Below are 16,024 nucleotides of genomic sequence, written 5' to 3'. Positions count from 1 at the left end.
AAACTGCCCTCCAGATGTTTTGGCATACAACTCCCATGATCCCTAGCTAACAGGACCAGTGGTCGGGGAAGGTGGGAATTGTAGTCCAAAACATCTGGGGGGCTGAAGTTTGGGGATGCCTGATCTGGACTCTTGACTCTGATCATCTGGATTCCCTGAACTCTGGACTGTCTGACTTTGTATGTAGATTATGCTCTCAGGCAAGTGTTCCTCGAAGATTCCTAAGCCCTGCTTGCTCAACAGCGGGACTTGGCCGGGGCTACAACAAAAAGAAGAAATGGCAGAAAGCCTGTATTTGGCTGAAAGCATACCCTCCAACATTTCTCTGGTGAAAATAGGGACATCCTATTCCATAATGATAATTTTACTATTCATACCCCACACATCTTACTGGGTTGCCCCAGCCACTCTAGGCAGCTTCCAACATATATAAAAACATAATAAAACATTAAAACAAACTTCCCTATGCAGGATTGCCTTCAGGTGGTTCGGGGGTCAGATAACTCCACACCCTCCAACATTTCTCCAATGAAAATAGAAACATCCTAAAGAAAAGTGGGACATTCCGGGGTCAAATCAGAAACCGGGACGGCTTCTCTAAATTGGGGATGTCCCTGGAAATTAGGGGCACTTACAGCATGTGGGTGGCGCTGCGGTCTAAACCACAGAGCCTAGGGCTTGCCGATCAGAAGGTCGGCGGTTCAAATCCCCGCAACGGGGTGAGCTCCTGTTGCTCGATCCCAGCTCCTGCCAACCTAGCAGTTCGAAAGCACATCAAAGTGCAAGTAGATAAATAGGTGGGAAGATAAATGGCGTTTCTGTGCACTGCTCTGGTTTTGCCAGAAGCGGCTTAGTCATGCTGGCCACATGACCAGTAAAGTGAGATGAGCGCCGCAACCCCGAGTTGTCCGCGACTGGACCTAACGGTCAGGGGTCCCTTTACCTAGAGCATCACATGAAATCAATCAGGCTGGGTGCCAGAGGTCGGACGGGTCAGGCACCAGCAAAGGGTCCCAGAGGCTTGGAAGGTGGGGGGGGGGGTGAGAAATGGGAACTGGAGTCCAACATCTGATGGACCACAGGGTCTTTTCCCCTGGTGATGCCAATGTAATAAGCAAGTTGAAAATAGTTACAATTTCTCATGCTGCTTAAACCTGCCAACAGGCTGCTGCCAGCACTAATTATGAAAGTGCTAATGTTAATTTAAATCTATTTTCAAATATATTTCACAGTTTTGAACATGGCAGGAGGAAGTGCCTGTTACTTGTGTGAAGTGTCACACTGTACTCTGGAAAACAGGCAGGTTTTTTTTAAGAAACATTTTTTAAAAGAATCGAAGAGTGAGAAAGGATGCCCAATTTGACAAATTAAATACTTGCATTCATTGGAATCCATTCAGAGCAGCTTAGCATTGCTTCCCAAAGGGGTCTCTCTTCCTCATTCAGCTTCCAGGTCCAGGCCTGCCCAGCTTCTGCAGAAGATGGTTATTTTAATTTATTTGTAACATTTTTATTCCACAAAAGGTTCTCCAGGCCAGCATCCCCCCTCCCCCCGCTTTTACACCAAAATTTACAAAATATACCATGGGATGAAATCAGAAAAAGAAATGGACACATCAGAATAAAAATAAAGGAAAACCAGGAACAGATAAAACAGGAATGCCAAAGATTTACAAAGGCTGGAAACGGATTAAAATGCTGCATTTAGAGAACACAGGGGAGGGGGGAGGAGACATAGATGGGCCAGAGGATGTTCAAACATGACTTCTCCATGAATCCAAAGAAGATATAATGCATTGTTTTTGTTTTTATAATATAAACTGCCCTTTGATTCTTGGATGAAGGGCGGTATATAAATTTAATAAAACAAAATGATTCACAACCCTGCACGAAGTTAGAAAAACAGCCCCAATTTTGATGGTTTGTCCCCACTGCATAGAGCTGTTCTTGTGTATTCTAAGCAGGGTTGGGCAATGTCAGCAGATCTAGACAGGCAACCCTGTGATCTGTTGTAATGTGTGTTGGTCTTTCCACAGGGTGACTCAGAATGGACCCCAATTGAACACATAATTCCAGTGCACAGGCTGGAGTTCATAGTAAACACAGACAGCTGCAATTTGTCTCTGACTGCGGGACAGTGTAGGCAGAGCTTAAGATCAATGCCTAAATTCACAGTTATTAACTCAACATTTTGCCATAATCTGAGGATCGGATGTAATAGAAATAAAACGTTTGAGGGAGAGAAGAATCAAACAGCTTCACAACAGCATTCTTGCAACTGTGACCAAAAAATAAATAAATACAGATTGCACACTGAAGAAGGAGAGATGAACCATATGAAATTATGGGTTTCAAAGAGAACAAATGGTTTCTCTTACACTCATGGCGTGGCAGCAGTCTCAAGCTAGCAGCTATGCCCAACCGTTCCCTGTTTATCTTCTCTAAAATCCTTGCCAGAAAAGGAACCAAGTTGCTTGATATAGAACAAAAGAACCAAGAGGGCAATTAAGCCTTTAACCCAAGGACTGCCAACCAGAGGTGTAGCAAGCCCAGGTGGTACCCGGTGCAGAATTTTTTGTCACCCCCACCCACGCTGCTTTGCCAGGGCGCTGGCAAAGTGGCACCCTCTTGGGAGCCCCGGCTCTCGTCTGTCCCCATTCCGCCCCTCCCTGGCTCGCTGTAAAGCAGCAAAGTGGGAGCCACTTACAGCGAGCCAGGGTGGGAAGCAGGCGGGGAGGGGCGGGATCCTCTGCTCGCGGCTGCAGCTGTGAACGGAGGATCCTCTACATGCGGCTGTGGCAGTGCGGTGGCTGCTCACGCCGCCGTAGCAGGGTGCCGCCTTGTCACCCCCGGAGACGTGCCACCGGGATCGTACCGCCCCCACCCCCCGTTGCGACGCCACTGCTGCCAACGTGCCACATGTCTGCACAGGGTCCCCTTGCCCACTGAAAGTAGGTTTGAAAGAAGCGTTCACTGTATCCAATAAAAAGGTTGCCATATGTACTTGTTTGAATAGCATGTGTGGTGCCTGCAACCAGGGCTTTTTTTTTCATCCAGAACTTGCCAGAACTCAGTTCCAGCACCTCTCCGGTGGATGCCAGAACAAGGCAGGTGTTCATGGTGAGTTTCAGCACCTCTGTTTCTACAAAAATAGCACTGCCTATGTCATGGATTCAGGTGCAGAGCATTATGGGAACTGCGAAGATTCATGGGACTTTGGTCCTTGAGAGGGAGAACGGCCTGGGAAAGTAAACTTCTGAACTCTAAAAGAGAGATTTCTGGCTCTTTTGATCCCGTGTAACCTCGCAGCTGTGAAATCTCCCATTCCTGTGCGATAAGAAATTAGGGAGGAAACTCTGTCCGGTGTGCTCTGAGAACTGAAGGCGTTAATTGCCCTGTAGGTTGATTAATGGGTAAACACAAGACATCTGTGTAGCCTCTATTTGATTGACAAGACTAACGGTTGTGGGTTCTTTGATTGGATTATTCGAACCTCAACTCTAACGTAGATTGGATAATGAGCCATAAGCCCACGTGGAACACCTCAAGGGTTGTGGGGATTTAAGTCTGTTAGAGATGAGGGTCTTTGTCCTCTTTTGTCTTGCAAAATGACCCAGCAAGGTACTGCTGTCCTGCTCATCTTCAAAGAGCCTGAGAAAGACTGAGGTCGGCGTGGCTCTTGACTGCAATTTGCCGGATGGAGAGATGCAGTCTTGGATCAACCTTATTCTAAGTTTGTACTTGTAAGTTAGCTATGCTTTCTTGTTTTATCTTTGTATTCCCTTTGTTTTGAGAACTGTTGCATGTTACTTTGTTATGCTATTTTATAATAAATAGTTAAAAGAGATTTCTTGTGGATTTTGGTCCTTCCTGGTCGCACTGCTAAACCCAGTTCTAGGCTGCTTTGCCCCTACCAGGCAGAACGTGTATTCTTTGTCCCGGAGGTCTGTAAGTGGACCCCCCGGGTGGTGGCAGCGATACCAGTTAAAGAAGTGTTTTAAAACCCCTGTTCGAGCCATAGAGGTATAGCCAGACCCTTCCCCGGGTAACGCAAGCAGCCCCAGTAGCCTCCGGAGGGAGAACTGGCGGTGCTATAGGGGAAGAGGTTGAGGGTACTGAAGGGCCGAAACATCACAGCCTACAACAATGCAAATGTGCTCATGGTTCCCCAAAAATTGTCAGCCTCTGCTATCTGCACTTATTTGGGACAATGGGAGAGCATGCCTTTGGCGGTGAAGTTAAACTGTTGGAAGGTTGCAGCACCTGCTGTGGTTGTCGAGACTGACATGGGAGAGAGATGTTTTGTTGCAGCTGGGGAAGACAAAGAGGCAACCAGTTCTGCTGCTGCAGATACAACACGGTGTTGCTTCTCTCTGTGCTCCTCCCATAAGTCATTTCTCCTCTGGTCACTGCTATGGATACACTCAGTCATCTGCAAGGAATTCCCACACGCAGGGCTGGATTCACTGGCGGAGGAAGAGGAGTGTGGGGAGAGCGCACCGCCCCTGGCAGCGTGATCCCAGCAGGGTGCCATCGTGGCTGCCCCCTGCCTGCGCTGGGTGCATGCCACACCCCCAGGACGTGTGTCAGCTCCGCCCCCGCCTGCTCTCCGCCCCCTGGTGCCGGAGCATGAAGCTCCACCACTGGCTCGATTTAGGTTTGATGAGACCCTAAGCTACTGAAGGTAAAGGGGCCCTTTATGTGTCCAGCTGTCCTTTGTCAACAACAAATTGTCGCTGTTTTTTGTGTTGAATATATGCTTTATGGTAATTTATGAACCTAATAGGTATCTAAAGCCATTTGCACATAACAAAATATGTATTTTATCAAAGTAATTGTTGAACTGAAATACAATTAAGAAGAAGTATATTAATAGTGAAATGCTGGCCACATGACCTGGAAGTGTACACATGACCTGGAAGTGTACGCCGGCTCCCTCGGCCAATAACGCGAGATGAGCACTGCAATCCCAGAGTCGGTCATGACTGGACCTAATGGTCAGGGACCCCTTTACCCTTTACCTTTACCTAAAGGTAAAGGTAAAGGGACCCCTGAGAGAGAAGCAGTTCAGCTCCATCCTCCGTAGACAGACAGCGAGTCACCCTTTTCCGGGGACAGCTGCAGTCCTAGGGCACTCTTACTTGTAAGTCTTTTGAACTCAGTGAGACTTACTTTGGAGTCAGCATACTTAATGCAGGGGGCTGATTTTTGCCATAAACTTTACAAAATCATTGTGATGAGGCTGGAGTTGTTTAAAAGGAAGCCCAGGTAAATGATGCACAAGGTGGGACTGGAAAATAATATTGCTCTGTTCCATTTGGAACAGTTGTATCTTATAATGGTCATGATTTTATCTGGGGGAGTGTTAAATTGCATTTACTGTTGCTGTAACTCACGTTGGAACCTTATGGTGAAGGATGGATAAGAAATCTTATTCAAAGGATAAATAAGATCTGAGGGATGGAAGGAATTGTTTCTGCTTTATACACCACAGAGAAAAAGGGCTAAAGCAGGACAGAGGACAGGGCAGGGAAAAGCTAAGCAAAAATGAATGGAGACGGTGCCCTCAATGCTGTCTGATGGTGAGCTGGGACTCTGAGGTCCAAGAGTGGCTCTTTCCTCTCACATAAGAGAGGGATGCTCAGGTGGTGGTGGTCTTGTGTACAACAGAAATTATATAAAGAGTCTATTTAGTACAAGTAATACAATGATACATATTTATATCTTTCTCTCGCTCCATAAAATGACTACCACAAGCAACAAAAGGGGTTGGAATGACAAAGTTAAGGGATTTCACTGACAATGCTGAATTTTATAAAGTGATTTGCCGTCTTGCTTACCCACCAATGGATCTTCCATTATGATGCACCGTAGGGTTTTATTCCAAACATCTAATGATATTCAGGCCTTTTTTGTGATGATGCCCAGCAGTATGGAGTATCAGTACCGGTTTTGCTGCACATGGAAGCCATTTTTGTGCTGGCACCTCTACCACTTTTGTCAATGTGAGTATCAGCACCTTTCCTTTCCTTTCCTTTCCTTTCCTTTCCAAAAAAAGCACTGATAGCCAGTAGCATAAGAAGATAGGGGCCCCGGGCAGCGCGATCCCAGGGGCGCCACCACAGCTGCCCGCCCCCGCTGGGCGCCCCGCGCTGGGTGCCCTGCCCCTGCGTGCGGCGCACCCTGCCTCCAAAACGGTGTCCCGCCCCTGCGTGCAGCACGCCCCGCCCCCAAAACGCGTGCCTCATCCCTGAGGGCAGCACGCCTGCTCTCTGCCACTGCTGTTAGCACAAGTGACTAATTATCACCTTTCTAAAAGCACTTAATCAGTACAGTGGATGGTCACTGGAATTCCCAAAGCAGATTGTGCTACACCGTCAACATGTCAAGAAGGTGCTTACACCTCTACACTTTGTTAAAGCACATTCAGTAAGATTAGGTCCGCCCCAGCGAATTTGTAAGTCCTACTTGGTTGTGGGGCACTATCCAGCATAAGATCTCTATAGATTAGAGCAGCTCTTGCACATTTCCCTTTTTTTTTCAGTGGCCCAGATTCAACTAACCTGGCAGGCTAGTGAAAGACAGCACAAAGGCTTCCACTAGCACAAGGCTTTCTTCCTCTGCCTTGCCTTCTTCTCTACCCACCCCATCAAAATCCATTCTGGAGGGTCAGGAGAACCACCACATCTGTACTCGGGGATGTGTGTGTCATCTGATCTGCTTGCGCCGGCAGAACGATCCAAAGAGTGCAACATTGCCTTTCTCCCAATGGGATTTGTATAGACCTTTCCACTGAATTGTGCCCCTATTAAATATGCTTACTTGCTTGTGCTGTCTGTGCCAGATACTATAGCCTGTCTAAATACAATTTTCTTCTTCATTTCAATTAATCCCTTGAGTGGTAAGAGAACTGCTGATTCACAAACTGAGATTTATTTGGTTTAGCTCCTAGATACCATCAAGAAAGCAGTAAATTGGCAACTATGTTTGAAACCCAGCTGAACATATGTACACAGGAAACACTCCTGGTAAGTCTTAAAGGATATGAATTATCATGAGGACTTCTTCTCTAATTTTAATTTGTTTAGCTCTTGAATGCATTCACTTTGATCTAAGGCATTTATCAGTGAATGAAATTTTCCGGTTGTCCTCAGGATGGAAAGCTCTGAACTTTTTGAAATGCCTGCTGTTTGTCAGCCTCATTTTCTCCTAGCCACCTTCTGCCAAAAAGTAGGGGAGAAATGCCAATAAATTAACTAAATAGAAAGGCTTAGAATTTAAAAGATTTTAAAGATGAATGTAAGTATTTGTGTGCCATTGGATTTGAAATCATATATATCTGAATGGTTTTAGTTTTCTTCTATGAATTGTTTCCAGTGTTTTTATAAATGGCATTATTTTATCTGCTTTTATGCTTGGTTCCTGTTGTTAAATTGCTTTGAGATGTTTCATAGGAAAATGGTTAAAAAAAGAAAATAAATTCCAATATGCCGACTACAATGTTCATTGCTGCAGCCAGAAGAAACCCCACCCCCAAATTCATAGAATCATAGAATTGAAGGGACAATGTAAGAATCTTTTGCCCAATGTCCCTGAGATTAAAAGGTCTCTACCAACTCGAAGCCACAAACATGAGTCTGACCAAACTGCGGGAGGCAGTGGAAGACAGCCGTGCCTGGTGTGCTCTGGTCCATGGGGTCATGAAGAGTCAGACACGACTAAACGACTAAACAACAACAACAACAACAACAACAACCAACTGAGCTATCTTACTTACACACAGAACAATCATAGAGACATGGGGGAGTAGGCTCATATTGCTGGCCCCATCCCCAACGCCCCATTCCCAACCTTAGCATGGATGTCTGCAAAGTGATGTTTTCTGTATAGGAATATACTGTATTTTTCTGAGTATATGATGCCCCCATGTATAAGATGACCCCTATTTGTTTTAAACCCAAAAATCAAGTTGTTTAGCTTGCCGCATCCTCCAATCGCCTGCTCAATTGCCGCAGCCGCAGCCAATCGCCAGCAGGCCTTGCTGCAGCTTCCAATCACCCGTCCAATCGCCGCTGCCGATCTCCTGCTTGCTTCGCATGTCCGCCCTCTGCATTCACTATCCATGTATAAGACAACATCCAATTTTTGCCTAATTATTTTTGAAGCAAAAAGCATCGTCTTATACATGGAAAAATACGGTATATATGTGGGTAGCTCTCTGGAAAGGGTTTCTTGGGCGACATAGCATCTTTCACTGCATCCTGTGCCCCTGGTCTCCCTTTGCAGCAGTGGAATGGGTGTTTGTATCTGGAGACTTGAGGGAGGGTATCTAAGAGAAGACAAGGCTTGTTGTTATTAGTCTGTCTTCTTTTTGTTCTCCCTTGCTATTTGATGCTTATTTGTGCAAAATGCTCCATCAGAACAAACGTATCACTATCCACTATGATTGTGTACTGCATCTTTAATTTCCCACCAGCAGAAGAGGATTTAGTAGCAATGCCATCTTCATTTAGAAAAAAAGTTAACTTGAGGGTAGGATTGCACCGAGGGTGTCTTGCTTGAGGATCAGCACCTGCTTGTAAACCTTGATTTTTACTAGGTTCCAGGATATCGGCAGGTTGGAGGGATTTGCACGAAAGCCACATACCTGCTGTTTCCTTCCAATGTCTGTGTTTGTGCATGTTGCCAAGGAGTCCTTTTTATTAAGTGTCAGGAGAGAGGATGGAGGAAGCACTAATAAAACCATTTTACAGGGAAGTTTATTGACCATGTTGCACTGTAAAAAGAAAAAGAAAAAAACAAGGTAAACCGAGACAAAATCTCACATAAAAAAGGAATCAGAGTGGAATGATTTCTACCTCAGGCCTTCAGCTGGCAAAACCAATATTAACTTTCCATTCACAGGTGGGAACAAATGCACCCCAACCCCATAAAACCTTTATGTCAATCTTCTGCAGCACCATGTTCCAGTCAGCTATGATGAGGTATAGCCTGCCATGGAGTGCTTTCTCCTAACTCCTTTATTTAGTGGTGATGATGATGTTAAGTGTTCACTCTTTTGACTTTTGGGTTTGATTTACCCTGCTTGAATGACTAAGGAAACCCCCACATTTTGTTTCTTCAGATTAGAACGTTGCTTGTGATCCAGCAAAATTCTCTGTGTTTTTTTTATTATCATGGCTATCATTTTGTGCAAATCGTTCAAAATCCAGCTTTTGGGAGCCCCAAGATACCAATTAGATCTGCAAGTGTTTGAAGCAACTTGCACCCTCACTTTGGCAAGTGGTTCCTCTTAATGGCGACTCCCAGTCAAGGACATTTCGTAGAAAGATCTTGGCAAAACACGTTATTGAGGGCTGCTCTCAACTCTTCCAGAGAACATTGTCAAATATTTCTTTCCTTCTGTGATGCTGCAGCAGATCACACACCCATAGGACCAAATAAGAACTTCAGATAGATTCCCTCTTGAGTATAAACAACATTGGATATCACCCGGTGAATTTAGAGTAAATGACTTAATGGTAAAAAGCATTGTTCCGGTACTAGCACTATTGTGAAATTATTTAGCATTTAAGAATTGCAGTGTTTTAAAACTATTCAAAAAGTGCCCGTGGACTGACTTGGGTACTGCAGTGATTCCTCAATTTTTTTTTTATTTAAAAAAATGTGTTTTTTTATGGAAGTCTATATACACACACACACACACTTGAGTACAATTCCCTGTCTTCATCTAAAAGTATGAAAGTGGCTAATAAAACCTTTACTGAGTGCACAGGTCCTTTCCTTTCTTCTCATTTTTTCTTGGTCTCAGAGTGTGCCCTCATTCTGTGAAGGTAGTGCATGCCATATATTATCATATTCTTTCAGAACCAAGGTCACCCATATTAGCAGAGTCCAGAATCACTGTTGGTATGTCTTGTACCTCCCTCCCTCCCTCCCTCCGTGCGTGTGTGTGTGAGTGTCATAGCTGCCAAGTTATCCCTTTTTTACAGGGATTTTCCCTTATGCTGAATAGGCTTCCTCGCGAGAAAAGGGAAAACTTGGCAGCTATGGTGTGTGTGTGTGTGTGTGTGTGTGTGTGTGTGTGTGTGTGTGTGAGAGAGAGAGAGAGAGAGAGAGAGAGAGAGAGAGAGAGAGAGAGAGAAATGGGTTAGGGATGTGCTGTTCTATTATCATTCCTCAACGGGATCCTTCATCCCTTTTCACAGGAAAAGGAATTAGTAATGTTGGCCTCTCTTTGAAGGTCTTTTCTAGCTGCCAATAATTAGTCCATACTAGTCTATAGCATTACATTTCATACATATGTCTCATTTTCCTTTCAACAAAAAGAATAAGTAAAGTTTTATGAGCTGTGTAGATAATAATTCAAGATACATAGCCAAACTATTGAGAGGGAAAGACCCCTATTAATAGTCAAAGGTCATAGGGATAAGTCCTTCACATCTTATTTCAGATTTCACTTCTGATCCTCTGCTGCAGGGGTGGCCAGCTCACCGCCCATAGACTGAATCTGGCCTGCCAGGGCACAGGAAGTCCCTCAACAGCCCCTGCAGCTTTATCTCACTACACGCTTTGGAGAATGATCTCTAAAAGAGCATTTTGAGTGCTGTATCTCCCAGCTAGATGATGAAAAGACTCCTCACTGCCTGGGTGGATAACCTCCAGCTACTAGGCCAAATTTGGCCCAGCACAGATTCCAGTTTGGCCCAGGAGGTCACTTTCCTCAAACCACACCGCCCTCAAACTACACCTAGCACATGCGATATCAGGTGTGGGGCAGGTAGAGATGGCAGCTGATCTTTGCAGAAAGCTGGGTTGAAATATTTGATTCAGCTGGATTGGCTTAGCAACTGTATTGAGAAGCACTGAGCACAGGGCTTGCAAAGTGCTTTGTGCAGCGCTTCCTAGCAGCCAGTTGGTTGCCAAGTGCTTGGGAAACGCTTTGCAAGCCCTGTGCTCAGCACATCCCAAGGGCCAAGCATAGGGCTGGCAAAGCCCCTCGGACGCTGGGAGGTTTGAAAGTGCTGTGCAAGGAAATTTGACAGGTGGGTGGGACAGCCTATCTGTCAATCAGCAAGTGGGTTGTCGTGCCCACCTGTCCAAGTTGGCTGCAGGGGTGAGGACAGATAAGGATCTGGCCTGCTGGCCCCCAAAATGTTCCCTATCCTGCTTTAGAGGATCTCTAAAGAGCAGGCTACCAACATGAGTTTGACCAAACTGCGGGAGGCAGTGGAAGACAGGAGTGCCTGGCGTGCTCTGGTCCATGGGGTCACGAAGAGTCGGACATGACTAAACAACAACAAAGAGCAGGAAGAAGAATTTTATCTCTGATCTTAGCAGCTAGTGCACTACAAAGTTGCTGTGGTTTGGTTTTAGGTGTATGGCCAGAAATGATGCCTTGTCGGTACATTTCATGTCTGGTAGGATGGAGGGCAGAGGAGACTCTCTTACTGGATAGGCAGCACCTTTGCTCCCTTACCAATGATTTTGTGACTGTCGGGAGAGCAGCAACTGAGAGAACTGTCAAGCCTTTAGTACTGTGTCACTGCCTTGCTGGCCAAAGAGACAAAATGAAAATTGGGATAAATAAGCGTATAGTTCAGGCAAACAGGATAAAACAAATAACAAAACTCCTGGCATACAAATTAATTCTCAAGGGTTGTTGTTGTTGTTGTTGTTGTTGTTGATGATGATGTTGTTGATTACTTGCCCTTCACCCTAAGTTCCCAGGACAGGTTACAGTGATAAAAACACAATGTTGTAAATCTTAAAATACATACATACATACATACATACATACATACATACATACATACATACATACATACAGGTTAGTTGGGCTAATGGTTGGACTAGAACCAAGGAGACCTGAGTTCAAATCCTCATTTAAATTGGGCCTCATTTATTTAAATCCTTGTTTAAATCAAATTGCATTGTGCGAAGGCACATGTGGCTAATGCCTTGTTGAAACAAGGTGGTGATCTAGTCCAGGCATCCCCAAACTGCGGCCCTCCAGATGTTTTGGACTACAATTCCCATCTTCCCGACCATTGGTCCTGTTAGCTAGGGATCATGGGAGTTGTAGGCCAAAACATCTGGAGGGCTGCAGTTTGGGGATGCCTGATCTAGTCAGTGCCTGGATGGGTGGAGGCCTGGGAACCACAACTACACTGCCTTGGATTCCAGCATGGAAGAAAGGTGGGATATAATGAAAAACAGGCATGCCGTTGTCTGCGTCACCTTGGGTCAGCCCATCTCTCTTAGTCCAGACTCCCTCACAGGCTGAAGGCAAAAGGTAACGTGTCACTAATTGGTGGAAGGCTGGGACAATAGCGTGATAAACAAATTATCAAGACATTTAAGAGAAATGAGGTACACCTGAATCCTGCTTGGTCATATGCAGCTTCCCCTGAAATATACTGTTTCAAATGCTGAAGAAAAATCAGCAGCCCAGGATTTCCAAACCTCTCAGAATCGTGGTCATCTAAAAAGTGGTGATCTCTAAGAAAAGAAATCCTGTCTGTTAAAAATAACTGCCTCGTGAAGGGCAACCTTGAAAACTTGAAATGTACTCTGATCATTAGACTCCAAACACTTGTAACCTTTCTTAAAGGGCAGAAGGTTATCTGTGTATCTAGTGCAGCTTCCCAGGGCTTCTGACTGTTGCATGCTGGGTGGGATTGGGGGGGGGGGCAAGAGAAGCAGAACAAACCAACCCATTTGTTCTTTTAGCTTTTGATGTTGCACCGAAAGAAGCTTCTCAGTCCACAAGAAAGTATGATTTCGATTACTTGTTTTATCACTATGCTATCTCTTCCTCCTCAGAAGGGGCAGAAGCACAGATACTTTGCCTACAAGGACCAGTTAATAATAATAATAATAATAATAATAATAATAATAATAATAATAATATCCTTCCAGTAGCACCTTAGAGACCAACTAAGTTTGTCATACGTATGAGCTTTCGAGTGCATGCACACTTCTTCAGATACCAGTCAGTCAGTGCTGATAACACCTAGGTCACAAGTTTGATCCCCAATTGGGACATCCCCAGGGGGTTGGACTAAATGACCCTCAGGGTCCCTTCCAAATCTACAACCTATGATTCTGTGAAAGGTAGTGGAGGTGGTGGCTGTTTGTCAACAGATGTTCAAGTGTTAACTGTTAACAACTCAAATAAAAGCATGCAACTTGCATGTGTTGTGTGTTACCACCACATGCATGCTGCTGTTGTGTATACACTACTGTTGGCTATGGTGGGGGGGGGGAGAAAAGGTGGTAGAACTACAAGTTGATCTATCCGTCTTCACACAAGACACAATATTTTCGGAGGTGCCTTATTTGACTGTCTAATACAGGGGTAGGCAACCTCAGGCCCGTGGGCCGGATGCGGCCCAATTGCCTTCTAAATCCGGCCCATGGACGGTCCAGGAATCAGCGTGCTTTTACATGAGTAGAATGTGTCATTTTATTTAAAATGCATCTCTGGGTTATTTGTGGGGCATAGGAATTCGTTCACCCCCCCATGTGGTCTGGCCCACCACACGGTCTGAGGGACAGTGGACTGGCCCATGGCTGAAAAAGGTTGCTGACCCCTGGTCTAATATCTATCTATAGATATGGATTTTCTGCTCATGGCATAGTGCAGCCATATGTAGATAATCATAGTTTTAGGTGACATATTCAAGATAAAATGGATTATTTTTCACTCGCCTAATCTGAACCAAGCATTTGCACACAAAATCAATGTAGTTAAAAGAGCTTATGCTTCCCTCCTGTTCTTTCAGTGCTTTTTGCATTGAGTTGGGATTCTTACCCAGGTCCATAGTGACTCAGAGCAACCTGGGAAAACAGTTACGTTATTAGCAAAGGTGAGCTGTCTCTTCTGACACCTTAAATAATTGGAAGCCAAGATAAGCTTCCAGATTTCCAATCTCAGAGCTCTGTTGCGGCTTCTTGAAGGGTTGACATATCTGCTGTCAATCATTAGCAGATTTTCTACATATGGGTACTGCCTCCAACACAGCTGCCTTCCAATGATTGGCTTCTTGGATAGCAGAACCAGAGTGCTCCCATTTGTACTTGATGCCATCTGTCACAATCCTTGAAGTGACAATGTGGTAGAACCTAAGTCTATTCCAGGGTAATGTCTGGAGCTAACACCACACTGGTAGAAGGAGCTCAGATTCCATGTTGGAGATAGCTGGTGTGTTTGTATCTCCTATGCAAGGAACCTTTGGTTTTGGGGTGGTGTGTAGTCTCTAGCTCCTCCCTGGAGTCTGTGTATCAGGCCATGACCCCATGAGAAACCTCTAACATGCATGCTCTTACACATGAGACCCAACTCTGAGAGCATGGACTGCACCTTAAGATATTATTGCATAATATATCCAACTTGAATCATATATGAACTGTGGGTGGAATCACTCATGCCCATGCGTCACTCGTTTGATAATGTTTTACAATCACCACACAGTGCTAATGCAGATAGATCCAAATCTTATGAATGTAGAAGCCTAGACTGTTCTGCCTTGGAGACTGGTAACTCAGTGCTCATCTGGGCTCACTATCAATACTAGTTAAAATAATAATAATAATATTTAGAAGTAGCAGTATATAGAATCATATAATTGTAGAGTTGGAAGGGATAACTGAGGGTCATCTAGTACAGCCCCCTGCAGTGCAGGAATCTCTATATACCTATATAGAGGCAGTGGACATGACTAAATGACTAAACAACAACATATCTATAGTTATACTTATATCCTGCTAAGGGACATGGGTGGTATAGAATGAGTAGTAAATCATGCTGGAAATGTAAAGATAAAGATGGTGAATTTTATCATATGTGGTGGACATGTGAAAAAGTAAAAAGATTTTGGGAAATGATATATAATGAACTGAAAAAGTATACCTTTCCCAAAAAACCGGAGGTTTTTCTATTGGGACTAATAGGAGAGGAGATTGCAAAGGGAGATAAAAAATTATTTATGTATGCTACAACCGCAGCTATTATTTTTGGGGCTAACCATTTATTAGCCCAAAAATGGAAAGTACAGGAGGTACCAATGATTGAGGAGTGGCAGACGAAAATGATTGACTATGCAGAGTTAGCTAAGTTGACCTGTGGGATCCGAAACCAGGGAGAGACAAGGTTCCAAACGGAATGGAGTAAATTTGTGGACTATATGGAGAAGAACTGTAGAAGTTTAAAGACATTTGCAGGACTGAAATAGATCCTACGAACTGATTTTAAGTAGATGGACTAAAAGGAACTGCGAGATAAGAGAGGGAAAGAAAACCGAATGATGGGAGGGAGGGAAGTCAAAGCTCGGCAGAGCAAGAGAATTAGAACAGTTGAATAGAAGACAAAATGGAAAAATTCTTTTGTTGTTTGTTGTTGTTTGTTGTTGTGTTGTTTGTTTGCTGTTTGTTTATTGTTGTTGAATGTGTTTATTTGGAAAATTTAATAAAAATTATCTTTTTTTTTAAAGGGACATGGGTGGTGCTTTGGTCTAAACCACTGAGCCTCTTGGGCTTGCCAATCAGAAGGTTGGTGATTCGAATCCCCACAACGGGGTGAGTTCCCATTGCTTTGTCTCTGCCAACCTAGCAGTTCAACAGCACACCAATGCAAGTAGAAAAACAGGTGGCGGGAAGATAAACAGAGTTTCCGTGCACTCTGTCTTCCATCACAGTGTTCCATTGCACCAGAAGTGGTTTAGTCATGCTGGCCACATGACCCAGAAAGCTGTCTGTGGATGAATGCCAGTTCCCTCAGGATGAATGCCTGAAGCAAGATGAGCACCACAACCCCATAGTCCCCTTTGACTGGACTTAACCATCCAGGGTCCTTTACCTTTACCTATATCCTGCTATCTCCAGGCATATCCCTGTTTGTTAGATGCTTCGATATGCAGAGCTCCTTTGTTTGTGTACAGATCACATTCAGAACAGCAATCCACACTCAAGACTGTCTCCCAATGGGGTGGATCTCCCTTGCTATATCACATTATTTGTCTTTG

This window comes from Zootoca vivipara, chromosome 3 (genome assembly GCF_965207765.1).
Source record: "Zootoca vivipara chromosome 3, rZooViv2.hap1.1, whole genome shotgun sequence".
Classification (NCBI taxonomy): domain Eukaryota; kingdom Metazoa; phylum Chordata; class Lepidosauria; order Squamata; family Lacertidae; genus Zootoca; species Zootoca vivipara.
The sequence above is the reverse complement of the archived record's forward strand: the minus strand, read 5'-3'. Positions refer to the sequence as shown.